This window comes from Phalangium opilio, unplaced genomic scaffold (genome assembly GCF_054372755.1).
Source record: "Phalangium opilio isolate 3A_F unplaced genomic scaffold, DU_Popi_V2 ptg000043l_1, whole genome shotgun sequence".
In the NCBI taxonomy this organism is placed as follows: Eukaryota; Metazoa; Arthropoda; class Arachnida; order Opiliones; family Phalangiidae; genus Phalangium; species Phalangium opilio.
Window position 1 is genome coordinate 5,073,827 of NW_028324167.1, and position 14,780 is coordinate 5,088,606.

At 31.9% G+C, this 14,780-nt stretch overlaps 2 long non-coding RNA genes across 4 annotated transcripts; one reads left to right on the plus strand and one right to left on the minus strand.

The window, feature by feature from the left end:
- The first annotated feature begins 1,385 nt into the window (after positions 1-1,385).
- LOC149677881 (uncharacterized) lies at positions 1,386-2,588 on the plus strand. Of its 2 annotated transcripts, XR_016366433.1 has the most exons (3): positions 1,386-2,121; positions 2,195-2,328; positions 2,388-2,428. It is a non-coding gene; the product is annotated as an uncharacterized LOC149677881 (long non-coding RNA). The 2 variants fall into 2 exon arrangements; XR_016366434.1 differs by having other exon boundaries at positions 2,202-2,588.
- A 6,511-nt stretch (positions 2,589-9,099) lies between these two features.
- LOC149677882 (uncharacterized) lies at positions 9,100-13,856 on the minus strand. 2 transcript variants are annotated; one of them, XR_016366379.1, is made up of 3 exons: positions 13,322-13,856; positions 12,466-13,156; positions 9,100-12,397 (listed from the first exon to the last, which is right to left on the minus strand). It is a non-coding gene; the product is annotated as an uncharacterized LOC149677882 (long non-coding RNA). The 2 variants fall into 2 exon arrangements; XR_016366378.1 differs by having other exon boundaries at positions 12,466-13,179.
- Positions 13,857-14,780: the final 924 nt, after the last annotated feature.

Consider the following 14,780-nt stretch of genomic DNA (forward strand, 5'->3'; position numbering starts at 1 on the left):
TTTATATCAAAAATTGTAATCATTTTTCGTGCGTTTGGTTGAGGAAGTTTTTTAATATTCATTAAAAGAAAAAAGACGAAAATTCGCCATCTCGGGTATGAAAATTTCACAGTTAAACTCAAGATGAATCATAAATTCTTCAAATTTTCCTTTAAAGCAAAGAAAGTGAAAAATTGTTAGTACAAAAGTATTATAGATATAATAAGTCAAATGAAACACAAAATAGGATTTACTCTCAAAATCAACTAAACAGGTATTTATCAAATTTATGATTACTTTTTAAGTGCAAAAATAAAAAGTGAAAAACCATGGGAATACTTTACAGTAAAAAATGTGCATTGAAACGGGCTATTTGAATATTTTAATATAAGAGGAAGTTATTAAAAACTCTACAGTAAAAAATGTGCATTGAAACGGGCTATTTGAATATTTTAATATAAGAGGAAGTTATTAAAAACTCTATTCTAAGTTTAATTGACGATGCCTTTCGTAAATATATCCTTCTAACCTTTGTAATTCTTTAGAGTGTATTAGACTATAAAATTGAAATACAGTTTATTATACAAAAGCGGTTTTTTTTCGCAGTGCTTAAAAAACTGCACATATAGACAATCCTTGGCCACAGTTTTTTAAACTCACAAAGGCCCAGAAATTGGAAACTATTACATGTATTACAATTTGAATTTCAGTTTTATCAATACGAGAAATTTGGTTTTAATTGGGTAGTTCAAACATTTGGTATGATTCGAAATTTTACAACAAAAACGTCTAACTCGCAAACAATTATCCACCTCGTAATGTTAAGCTCCATAGAGATTAACATAACGATTTCGAATTCAGTATAAATAGAAAATATTCAAATACTTTTACTACGTGCTAGAACCTATTTTATTGTGGATATGCATGAAAAAACCTTTCTTTTAAATAATTGTTCTGGAAAGATTTAATTCTTGATTAAAATATCGAACCGAATTATTTCCTCTCAACCCATTAAGCTATATTATATAATATCCAGAAAAATGCTGTGAGTTGCCTAATTTGGACATTTTTGGCTACAAAAAAATTCAAAATATTAATGCGGGAGTGAAAAGGGATTCAGGCTGGAATGATATTTCTCTTTGGATGAGAAAAATTCCCAATTTTTAGCTACCACAATTCATTTTTTCTCCAGCGCGCGTTACGGTGAGCAAACTAGACGAGTTTATAGCCCTTCCGCCCCCCCCCGTCCCGACCTTCTGAGTCGAGACTGAAGCTCGTTTATGTTTCTCTCTGCGCAAGCGCGACGTTTTAAAAATATCTTCCGCAGACCGATTTAAAAAGGGGGGTTGAGCAGGCAGAGCGTACTCGTTCCCGCTGACGTTGTACCCCCTTTCTCACCGGATCTATCTCTCAATCAGTCTACTGAGGATAGCGGCCCCTTTGACGCCCCTTTTGATATCGGTCTATAATTGTTAAGTACCGTAGCATTGGCTTTATGCAGTTTTTGATTGTCATTAAATTATCTGAAACTTACTATAATTCTAGGAGAGTGGTACCTCTCTTACATAAGACTTCATACAGCCTTTAATGATTAATGAGGTGTTTTTTGATTGGTTTTAACCTTTTTCGTATTATTTTTACTGTTTTGAAAAAATCTATAGAACAACAACCCGGACTCCCAATATTTGGTTAAAATTTCGAAGAGATCCATCTAATAGTTTATTTTATAAAAAGTCAATTTGCTAAGGGTGGTTTTCATAACATAAAATTAATCAGCCTTTTTGGAAAAAAGACTCGAAACTTCCCATTGAAATAACATGGGATTTTTTATAAAAAAAAAGCCAAATTGTGGACCGTATATTCCAAAAATTATAAATTCCTTAGGATTCAAAATGTTTTTAAATGAGCATAAGATCTTTATATTAGGTCCTTTTCTACTTTTCATTTAGAAACTTTTATGTTAAATACATTTAGTTTTAATTTTTCAAAAATACCTCGATTTACGATTTTTTCAATGATGCCCTGTTTTATTAGAAATTGACAGCACGTTCGAAAGTCGCATTTTTTAGCGTTTAGTGGTTGAAAACAATTGGAGTAATTCTATTTAAAGTTTTATGGATGAAATACTCTATGGAAAGTTAAGTAAGCTTGAATCCAAGCGCTGTCTGTTCGCGAGTCGATAACCTCGGTCAAAATCTAATTAATTTTCTTTAAGAATACAGCTCTGCACAAGTCTATGGCATTAAACTAAGGAGTAACATTGATTTCTTACTGTTTAAGACAAACAACGAAATTCTGATCATAGGGGACACGAACTGTAACCTAAAAGCCACCACGCTATCGGCAAAGGTAAGACTACCTCTCAAGACACTTGGGAATTTCATACAAATGATAACATCCCCGATCAGAATTACCCTAAACTCAACAAGTTTGATTGATCATATTTATGTAAATCACCCGGAACGAATCACAGAGGTCATAGTAAAGGCATGTGGAGCATCTGACCATGACCTAACATGGATCACAAGGAAGAGAATGAGTATAAAACTGCATAAGAAAATTACCTCGAAATTCGTTCAAGAACTCCATACAAAATTAAACAAGGCTAAGGAATCCATTGACAGCCCAGAAAGGGGCCTACAGATGTTACAAAATGAAATAATTGACCACCTGGACAAGCATGCTCCGCTAAGAGAAAAACATGTATCTACTAAAAGCGCCCCGTGGCTACTAACCTCAAATATAAAACATCAAATTCACATAAGAGACAAATTCAAGACAAAGACAAGAACAGTAAACCATGCTCATAAGGAAAAGTACCAAAATATGTACAGGAAACTGACAAACTTGGTCAACGCCCTTATCCATAAAGAGAAGACAAGATACTTCAAAATTAATATTGGAATCGGTAGTAATGAAACGACCAATATTTGGAAAACCATTAAGCCATACCTCAAGCAAAAGAATACCAAACTTATAACGGAGATGGAATACAAGGCCAATAAAAACAAAGATCCAGAAACTGTAGCAAACATGCTTAACGAATGCTTTGTGAACATAGCAGGGGAACTGCTTAACATGAAGAGTGTATCAAGACAGCGCCGTCACCAGCTAAAAATTTTAGGTTGGGCCACGGGAGGGCCAAAGGAAACGGAAGCCAGAGCTTTTAAACCATTTTCCATAAAAATTGAGAATTCGGTGGTAAATTACCACGGTAATTACCTTTATTAATAAACCGAGAAAATCGAAAATTGAGTTAAGCAGGTAAATTACCATGGTAATTTACCGATTTAAACCCTAGTACCCTAAAAGTAGGGGGACTAAACAAATTAAAGGACTCGCGATGGTAGCATAAACCAACGAATTCTTTAAATTTAACTTTACCTAAGTAAATCATACATAAACGGAGCGAGCGTAAGCGAGCTCCGCGAATTTGGTTAAATCTCACACAATACTTTTTCTGGTCACCCTTATACTTTTTCCAGACTTTCAATTTCCCACCAATATATTTTTCCCTGACATTTCCCTGACTTTAAAGGCCCATTTTTAATTTCCCTGAATTTTCCAGGATTTCCAGGTCGTGTTCAAACCCTGTTAACTTCATTTGTACTACATATCGAGCTTGAAATAGGGGATTCATCATCATGACCATGGTTCAATCCTTTTTCGGGTTTAGGTTTAGGCGGAACGAATCTTTTCAAGACTAAGACCCGTGAGGTATAAGAGGCTGGTTTCTGTTTAGCTCTTAAAGCGAGTTTCGGTTTTAATTGGGTTTTACAACTATTAAGGCTCATGTCTAAAATTGACGGCTATCCACGCAACTATTCAATTTGACCACACTATCCTGCCGCACGATATTTACTCGCTGCCACGATTCGCTAACAGCTCCATCCGCCGAATTTTGGATTCGGAATATTTCTTTTTCGAAGGTATGATGACGACGATAATACGATTCTGATTGTTAGACTTCCTTAAAAATTACCTCTGATTTTGTCTGTTTTGATATTTTAACCTTTCAAAGTGCATATGCACAATCGAAGCACATATTGTCAAGAAAATATAATTTGGCCATTAAATATAAAAGCCTGATTTTAATGGTTAAAGATGGTAAGCGACCAGCTTTAAAATTAAACTACCTTGGCTCTTCTGGCCACAAGCTCTAGTTTAAAAAAATTACTTATTACTCAGCCTGATATTGCTGCTTTTTACACATTGAGGATTCATACCATTCACACAAGGAAGAAAAGCTGCCTGGAGGACAAAAAGCAGATTTCCTTGTGCCCTCCTCCCTCCAGGTAAATAGTTCATTCTCCTAGTGAAAATGGTATTTTGGTAAGAATCTTCTAAGCATCTATATGAGAATTGCAATTACTTAAATTCCAGTCACATCACATTTAACATTTTATCGCAGAAATTAGATATTCTGTCTTATACCAAAAGTATATTTAGGGCCAGCTATTCCATATTTTTTCGCCCATGAATTTCATAGGGAGGGCCAAACCAAGTGCAGAGTGGGCCGGGCCCACCTGGACCTCCCTCTGGTGACGGCCCTGTATCAAGATGATAGCTAAAGCGCAAAAATTGGACTCACTTACAGCTGCCAGCGCAAAAGCTAATATTACATCTCTGCAACATAATTACCACCTAGAAGTGCTGAAATTCATGTACAGAATAAAAATTAGTTATTACCCTGACTTTATTCAAGGATGGTTTCAAACAACAAATAATAACGTAAAAACTCGTGGCACAACAAATAACTTCTATACGGAAAACTTCTCCAGATATAGAAATAAAAGCTTGAAGCATAAGGGTATAGAGCTCGGGAACAGACTCCCAATGGACATCAAACAAAAACAATCTTATAAACTTGTTATAGATAAGATAAACAATTATATGAACAATCTTACTAGTCTTGAGTAATAGCAGAAAAATTAGAGCTTTTCTCTCTTTAATTTTAAAATCTTGACTTAAAAGCAGGACACTTTTGTAAATAAGAAAATTCTTAAAGGTAAATCCTAAATAAAAGCCTATTATTATTAATATTATTATTACTATCATTAAACTAGATTACTGATTAAAGGAAGTTAAGCTAGATTACCGATTGTAGAAAATCAAGCAAGATTACCGATGGCGGGTAATTAAGCTAGATTGCCGATTCGTAATAATTTCCAGTTAGTGTTTAAATTTCACTAACCACTTCTGCTATGAGGATCCTTTTACCGACGTTTTTTTTATTATTTTTCATATGGATGAATAGAAGTGAACTTCGAGGGTTGTCGTGTATAAAATTATTTAAAAAACCTTTGTAATAGAAATTTATAATTCTCACCATTTTCCGTCTAATTTTGTATTTTTAAACCCTTTACGGGGACCTTTGACGCAACGGTTTTTCATGTTTTTGCTTTTGGTGAAAATAATGCGATTTATCTAGATATCGTATAACGAAGTAGAAATATCTTCGTGGTTTTGATGTCTTTCTGTTAAATTGAAATTTTAAATAAATCACATTTTGTGTTTAAATTTGAATTACTACATCCGCTATGGGGACCCTTTTCTTAACGTTGTATTATTATTTTTCATATAAATGAATAATAGTAAACTTCGTAAGTTGTCGTATCTAAAATTATTAAAAAAACCTTTTTCTTGAAATTTATAATTTACACCATTTTGTGTCTAATCTTGGATTTTCAAAGCCTTTACGGGGACCTTTGAGTCAACGGTTTTTCATGTTTTTTGCTTTTGGTGAAAATAATGCGATTTAACTAGATATCGTATAACGAAGTAGAAATATCTTCGTGTTTTTGATGTCTTTCTGTTAAATTGAAATTTGTAATAAATCACATTTGTGTTTAAATTTGAATTACAACATCCGCTATGGGGACCCCATTCCCAATGTTTATTTTATTATCTTTCATATGGATGAATAAAAGTTAACTTCGAAGGTTGTCGTGTATAAAATTATTTAAAAAAAACCTTTTACTTGAAATTTATAATTTACACCTCCTTTTACTTGAAATTTATAATTTACACCATTTTGTGTCTTTAAATCCTTTATGGGGACATTTGAGATAACGGTTTTTCATGTTTTTTGCTTTTGGTGAAAATAATGCGATGTATCTAGAATTCTTGATATCGTATAACGAAGAAGAAATATCTTCGTGGTTTTGATGTCTTTCTGTTAAATTGAAATTTGTAATAAATCACATTTTGTGTTTAAATTTGAATTACTACATCCGCTATGGGGACCCCATTTCCAACGTTTTTTTTTAATATCTTTCACATGGATGTATAAAAGTTAACTTCGAGGGTTGGCGTGTATAAAATTATTTAAAAAAACCTTTTTCTTGAAATATATAATTTACACCATTTTGTGTCTAATCTTGGATTTTCAAAGCCTTTACGGGGACCTTTGAGTCAACGGTTTTTCATGTTTTTTGCTTTTGGTGAAAATAATGCGATTTATCTAGATATCGTATAACGAAGTAGAAATATCTTCGTGTTTTTGATGTCTTTCTGTTAAATTGAAATTTGTAATAAATCACATTTGTGTTTAAATTTGAATTACAACATCCGCTATGGGGACCCCATTCCCAATGTTTATTTTATTATCTTTCATATGGATGAATAAAAGTTAACTTCGAAGGTTGTCGTGTATAAAATTATTTAAAAAAAACCTTTTACTTGAAATTTATAATTTACACCTCCTTTTACTTGAAATTTATAATTTACACCATTTTGTGTCTTTAAATCCTTTATGGGGACATTTGAGATAACGGTTTTTCATGTTTTTTGCTTTTGGTGAAAATAATGCGATGTATCTAGAATTCTTGATATCGTATAACGAAGAAGAAATATCTTCGTGGTTTTGATGTCTTTCTGTTAAATTGAAATTTGTAATAAATCACATTTTGTGTTTAAATTTGAATTACTACATCCGCTATGGGGACCCCATTTCCAACGTTTTTTTTAATATCTTTCACATGGATGTATAAAAGTTAACTTCGAGGGTTGGCGTGTATAAAATTATTTAAAAAAACCTTTTTCTTGAAATATATAATTTACACCATTTTGTGTCTAATCTTGGATTTTCAAAGCCTTTACGGGGACCTTTGAGTCAACGGTTTTTCATGTTTTTTGCTTTTGGTGAAAATAATGCGATTTAACTAGATATCGTATAACGAAGTAGAAATATCTTCGTGTTTTTGATGTCTTTCTGTTAAATTGAAATTTGTAATAAATCACATTTGTGTTTAAATTTGAATTACAACATCCGCTATGGGGACCCCATTCCCAATGTTTATTTTATTATCTTTCATATGGATGAATAAAAGTTAACTTCGAAGGTTGTCGTGTATAAAATTATTTAAAAAAAACCTTTTACTTGAAATTTATAATTTACACCTCCTTTTACTTGAAATTTATAATTTACACCATTTTGTGTCTTTAAATCCTTTATGGGGACATTTGAGATAACGGTTTTTCATGTTTTTTGCTTTTGGTGAAAATAATGCGATGTATCTAGAATTCTTGATATCGTATAACGAAGAAGAAATATCTTCGTGGTTTTGATGTCTTTCTGTTAAATTGAAATTTGTAATAAATCACATTTTGTGTTTAAATTTGAATTACTACATCCGCTATGGGGACCCCATTTCCAACGTTTTTTTTTAATATCTTTCACATGGATGTATAAAAGTTAACTTCGAGGGTTGGCGTGTATAAAATTATTTAAAAAAACCTTTTTCTTGAAATATATAATTTACACCATTTTGTGTCTTATCTTGGATTTTCAAAGCCTTTACGGGGACCTTTGAGTCAACGGTTTTTCATGTTTTTTGCTTTTGGTGAAAATAATGCGATTTAACTAGACATCGTATAACGAAGTAGAAATAGCTTCGTGTTTTTGATGTCTTTCTGTTAAATTGAAATTTGTAATAAATCACATTTGTGTTTAAATTTGAATTACTTCATTCGCTATGGGGACCCTATTCCCAACGTTTTTTTATTAACTAAACGTTTAAATATATTAAAAATAAGGCATTGTATAGTACACTTCAAGTTACCCATTAAGTGTTCAGATATTGATTTCTTAGCTCCGTTATGGACTTTAAGAACCTCTCAGTTTTGGTATATTCCGTCGTAATGGAAATTAGTAATATATATATATATATATATATATATATATATATATATATATATATATATATATATATATATATATATATATATATATATATATATATATATATATATTACACTTTAGAGACGTTATGCTCTCTTATCTTAGAGGCCTAAACAAACTTAAATATTGCCTACACCTTATAATTTTTTTCATACTATTATTATTATTTGAAATTAAAAAATTAATTTGAGCATATGTTATTTTTGGGTTTAATGGGGACCGGGGTGTGCGTCCCCATAAGTGACTACGGTCCCCACAGGATTGGTGTGTTTTCTCGTCGCGGTCCACATAAGTATAGTAATGCAAACGCACGAGGTGTCTCCTGCAGCGCAACGGCTTCGGGCCGATTAGTCGTTTGGCAGTCTACCCAACTTTAAAATGAGTGTTACATAATGGGTCATGTGGAAGGCCGGTGCCGAATCAAAATGTGTCACCCGCCAAACAGTCAACCAACTTTTTTATCTCTAAGAAAAACAGACCCTTGTCCTTTTCTTGGGACAGCGTTGATTTCATTCAGAAATGTAATTCAAAATCTTTACTTTCTTAATTCGGAGCAGCCGAAGCGTCTTTATTTTTATTTCATTCTCTATTATAAAAAAACGTCTTGGTTTGGACCAAGGCCGAAAAAACAAACGATATGTGTGAGGTTTATCATTTGACTGAAGTTTCAGATATTGCAATTGTTTTAGTTATTTTTATCCATTTAATCCTTAATCAGTATTAAATTCAATCAACTGATTTTACTGTTAATCGATCCATTCCCTCTAAATTAATTGAAAAAATTACATATCTACGCTTTTTCAAGAACAATTACATTTTCCGAAAACATTTTATCATGAAATTAATTATTTTGAAGGGAGGACGTATTGAGGTGTCAATATAGAATATTTGAAATATTCTACTGACTTTCTTAAAAGAGCAGGTGAACTTTGACATAATTCGAAAGGAAAATGTAAATATTTAATAGTGGATTCCAAACAAGGGTGTTGCACTAATTTATACATTTAATTTCGTATAACGAAATGCTACATTTCTATTGTCGCCTCTATGAAGAAAAGATTGCACTGCAATTTCCCTCTCCGTGCTTTAGAATTTCTTGGTCATAATTCAGTCTTCATTTGAAACGTCACCACCCCTTTCTACATTGTTGGCGCTACTTGTACACCGGTTACGTATTACGTGTAATCCTTTTAGTACGCATAAAGACCATTTCGGAAAACACACAGGGGCGAGGCCACCATTGGGGTATTCTCCCTCACACCAAGGGTCACCGCCAGACTGTGCCAAAGTTCACTACAGGCAAGAGGCTAGTCAAATCTCACTGCCTATAGCGGTGCTTCTAGGCAAGAGAGAGAGAAGACCTCAATGGTGGTATCACCCCTGTGTTTTAATTATCTGTATGTAATTTCCAAAATGGTCCACTCACTTACAAATGTACACCGATTACACTGAGTTATCGGTCCTTCAGGCGCTAGCGAGTGTCAGGCCACAACCGTAATCATTCATGTACACGAATGTTTTATAGTTTTAGGTTATTAATGTTGGCGGGCAAGTCCGGAGAGTCATGTACCGTTCACTAATGTGAAAAGGTCTCGAACTATATGATAATATTGGCTGAGTGTGTTGCGACGGCTCAGATGACCCATACACTGGAACCACTGGTGATTGTAAAACTGTATATATTGGGAATATGAAGGAATGGGGGGGAGTTACATCAAAAGCGCATACATTAAAATAAAATAATAAATTTTTTGTGTGCTAAGAGTGCCACCTACTCAAAGAAACCACACACGATAAACGTTGATGCTTTGTCTTATGAGGACGACATTAGTTTATAAATAAGTTTGAGCAAAATAAGTTATTTATCATAATTTCTTGAACATCAGTCTTCTCAGAAACTTACTACAGATTTAAACTTTTTTGCTGCAAACTTCAAAATTTGTCAAGCCAGCCTTAATTAAAACTATGACCGTCAATGTGCTTTCAAGTTAGTAATCATCGACACGAAATCCCTTCAAAATAATTAATTTCATGATAAAATGTTTTCGGAAAATGTAATTGTTCTTGAAAAAGCGTAGATATGTAATTTTTTCAATTAATTTAGAGGGAATGGATCGATTAACAGTAAAATCAGTTGATTGAATTTAATACTGATTAAGGATTAAATGGATAAAAATAACTAAAACAATTGCAATATCTGAAACTTCAGTCAAATGATAAACCTCACACATATCGTTTGTTTTTTCGGCCTTGGTCCAAACCAAGACGTTTTTTTATAATATCTGTCACTTCAGTCTTAATGTAATTAAAATTTGAATAATTTTATTTTTGCTTTACCGTCAAACATTTGGGGTTGATCTATTTCTAATTGCTTAAAGAAGTACTTAATTATCGTTAATTACATTTAACTTATATCCAATAACATTGATTTTGATATCCATATAATGTTGTACCATAAGTCTATTATGGGGACCTTACATAATAGACTTATGGTTGTACTTTATTTATGAAAGAAGTTTAAAAACGACGGTATTTGAAATATTGAAGAAAAATATTTGTTTCGTAACACTGTATACACATACAGTATTGTCGAGATCAGACCAACAGCATTGAATGTTGCCAGATTAAATTGTTGCTGGTGATTTTACGAACTATGTTAATGATATATTAAAATTTAAATGGAAAAGTTACATTTTGACACATTCCTAACCCTAAAATTTTGTATTTGGAGCCTATTAAATGCATTATAGTGATAATGTAATTAATTTTAGTGTTAAATAGGAAAACGTTTAGGCTGAAAGAACTCGCGTAGTTTAATCTTATTTTCTTATTTCAGTTAAAGGTTATCTATAGTTACCCAAAAAACCTGTTGTTTTCGATTAATTTCACGTTAAATATGGTTATTAAGTTGAAATTAACGGCTTATCTTCTTTTATTAGTGTTATTGCAGTTTATAATACGAGTTTGAATAAGAAATTCTCCTAAATTGCAAACTTTAGAGGAGTGCCTGTTTGACTCTTGCGGAACAATCACTATTTTGCCCCAAAACTTTTAAATATCGCGCCTTTTCAATGGCTCTCTTTTAAAAATGGGAAAAATGCTTTTAAATGACAATTTAATTAATCGTAAGAATTCAACAGGAAAATGGAGGCTGGGTGAAAGATAAGTGTAGTTTTAATTTTAATTTGTTAGTTTAATTATAAGGTATCCATGAATTTACCCAAAACATTCGTGTTTTGGGCTAATTTCACATTAATTATACTTAAGTTTAATTTAACGGCTTATCTTGTTTATCTAGCGTGGATTTCGTTTATAAAACAAGTTTCAATAAAATATTAACTTTAATTGCAATCACCCTAAAATTTTAATGTATGCGCTTCTGATGTATTTTAACGATCATTTAAATTAATTTGAAAGTGAAATAGGAAACTACTGTGGCTGTACGAAAAACTTGTGATGTTTTAATCTTAATTTGAGCGTGGTTCGTGAGAGTGGATTAAGCTTAAAATTTATTTGAATTTTTTACCCTAATTGCAATGTTTAGTGCAGTTTAATATTTTTTCCGCAAATTCATTTTTTAACCCAAAACTTTTGGATTTCGCGGCAATTATTGTACTTTAAAATAGTTTAAATTAACTTAAGTGTCAAATAGAAAATATTCGACTTTAATGGCTTGGGTAGTTTTAATCAAAATTAAAGAGTTTATTTAAAAGTTATTTGAGCCTTTATCCAAAAAATGTATATTTTGGTTTAATTTCACGTTAATTATGTTTAATTAACGTAGGACTGTGTTTTGGCACTATACATTTAGTGTTATAAAATGAGTTTAAATGTATACTTCACCTTAATTGCAATTTTTAGTGGAGTTTTAGATTCTCATTTTACGCTAAAGTTTTGAATTTCGCGCCTATTAAGGTACTTTGGAGATAATTTAAATTAGCTTATGTGTGGGGCTTTACCAACGGCTTGGGTAGATACAATCTTAATCAAGAACATCATTTAAGAGTTATCTGAATTTTCATCCAAAAAAATGTATATTTTAGTTTAATTTTACCTTAATTACAGTTAATTACGTTGAAATTAACTTGTCGTCAGTGCTCATTAAGCTTATAAAATGTCTTTTAAAAAATAATTCACCTTAACTCTAATGTTTAGAGGAGTTTTTGATTATTTCCAACAAATTGCGTTAAATTTTTATCATATCCTGAGCTAGGTTTGTGGTAACATAAAGATTATCTATACAATATGTTAATGAATGATGTTATTCTATAGTTTAGCTTTAATATCAGTAATTAACCAAATACCTTTACAATTCATAGCAATTTAAACCAATAAACAAACGGCAATGTGGACTGTGGAAATAGAAAACAACGTAACCCTCCGTTTCTAACGTGGTTAGGTTGAGAGAATCTGGGTTGTAAACATGAAAATTATTTGACTAATTAAATTATATAACGACACTGTCCTCCTGGATTAACCAGCACAACTGTTTCTTATGAATTAAACAATCCACTGTTAGTAACAAGTAGTTTATAAAATGATAACGTATCATCACTGTATGACTGATTCAATAGGATCAAAATTGTTTTAACGAATAATCTGGTCCTCTACATTGGTTTAGTTTCAGGAATTATACCACACACATTGACAATTAGTAGCATTTTAGTGAGATTAACAAATAATGAAACCGTTTATACCAGTCCTCAAATGAGAATGTTGACTTAACAGCGCTAACATTAACACCACTCTTTTAACTGCCGAAGGAAAAACAAATTGGAAATTTTGTCATCTTTCCTGTAATATTTTGAAGTCGAATTCTTCACAGGGTGAAAACACTACCGTTGATTTCTAAACCATAATAATTTGGATATATATGCCATTTTTTACTGTCATAGATACAGTATTAAGTTACAAGAAGCGTAAAACCTTGGCCCTAGGGTTGGGATTTGTAGCATGAATCGAAGCAGACTACGTATTTTGTAATTCCAAACAGAGCTGGAAATTAGCTTTCTTATAATCTTTAAAAGGAAAGACACTATAAACACTATAAACACTATATAACATATAGTAACTAAAATACAACTTAAGCCTTGGCCGTAAAGAACGTCGAAAAGCTTACTTTAAATGATATAAAAACCTCTATTAACTGTAATTATTTACCTGAATTACTTTTCTAGACGAAAATTCGACCTGATAACGACGTATTTCTTATTAAGGGTGCTACAGTTAATTAGAAAATACATATAAAGGTGCTCAAGCTCGGACGAAATACAAAAGTAATTTGCTGGCAGCTGGAGTCTACTGCTAAGAAATTTGGAAAATCAGCAAGAAAGCCAACATTTACAATTAGTCAACGTAACTTGTTAGCACCCACAAACCTAGGACCTTCTAGTTGTCAACGAGAACGAAATGAAGAAAATAGGTTTAAGCGCGCTATAAGGTTAGGCTGACATCTGACCCAAAAGTAATTTTTTGACTTACTATCTTAATTAGTTAAATTACAAAAATTAGAATTCATTAATTAAAAATCGAAACCCGTAAGTTTCCCGTTTAATAAATGCTTGTTAATTTAGAAGTATTCCGAAAACTAACTTCGCTATACTTTTTCCGTATGGCCTATGACCATTTCGTTAAAAAAACGAAAATTTTTTAATGCTTTTTCTATGGGACGCTAACCCTAAAAACTGTGAATTTTCCTTTAACATTACGGAAGGGTGTCATGCCATATCTACAAGGGCCTACCGGCCCTGTAGAATATCATCAAAACTAATGACCAAGAAATGAATAGACCATTTCGGTATTACGCGCAGCACCATTCCTCGTCGTAGTGGAGCCCGTATTTTTATAATTGAGCGTTCAGCATTGAAAAAATGCGATAATTAATATGTTGCTTCCTCTTTGTCAAATAAATTTTAAAGCGATAAAAATATTACTTTGCTTAAATAAATTTAAACATTATCAAAAACCGAGAATTATTATTGGTAGTCTTTATTTTCTCACAAATACATTTAGTAATTATTTATTTTCCCACAAATACATTTAGTAATTATTTATTGACCCACAAATACATTTAGTAATTAATTATTTTCCCACAAATACATTTAGTAATTATTTATTTTCCCACAAATACATTTAGTAATTATTTATTTTCCCACGAATGCATTTAGTAATTATTTAATTTCCATTTATTTCTTAGAATACATCAATAAATATCTGTGTAGTAATTTATGTATCTCGTTAACAAATTCTTACGCGTATTTTCGAATTAAGAATCATCGCGATTTTACAAAAATATTAGTAATTCCAATATTCTAATTAATTTTAGTTGTATATACTAATAACTTTGGATTTCCTAATTGGAACTCACTAGCACTAGGTCATGCTAATTTTTTCAAATTTTGAAAAAGACTGCTTTCATTCGCCGACAGAAGAATTTATTTACGGTTACAATTATCGTAAGAACTTCTACATTGTTTCACTTAGAACTTTGGTCAGTTGAGTATTTGCCGAAGATCGCGTTAGCTATTTACATGCTATTATAGTGACTTTAGCTTATGGTCATTTCCAAGTGTCACTTTTTTAAATAAACTTGGTTTCATCCGCAAACGACAATCAGCAA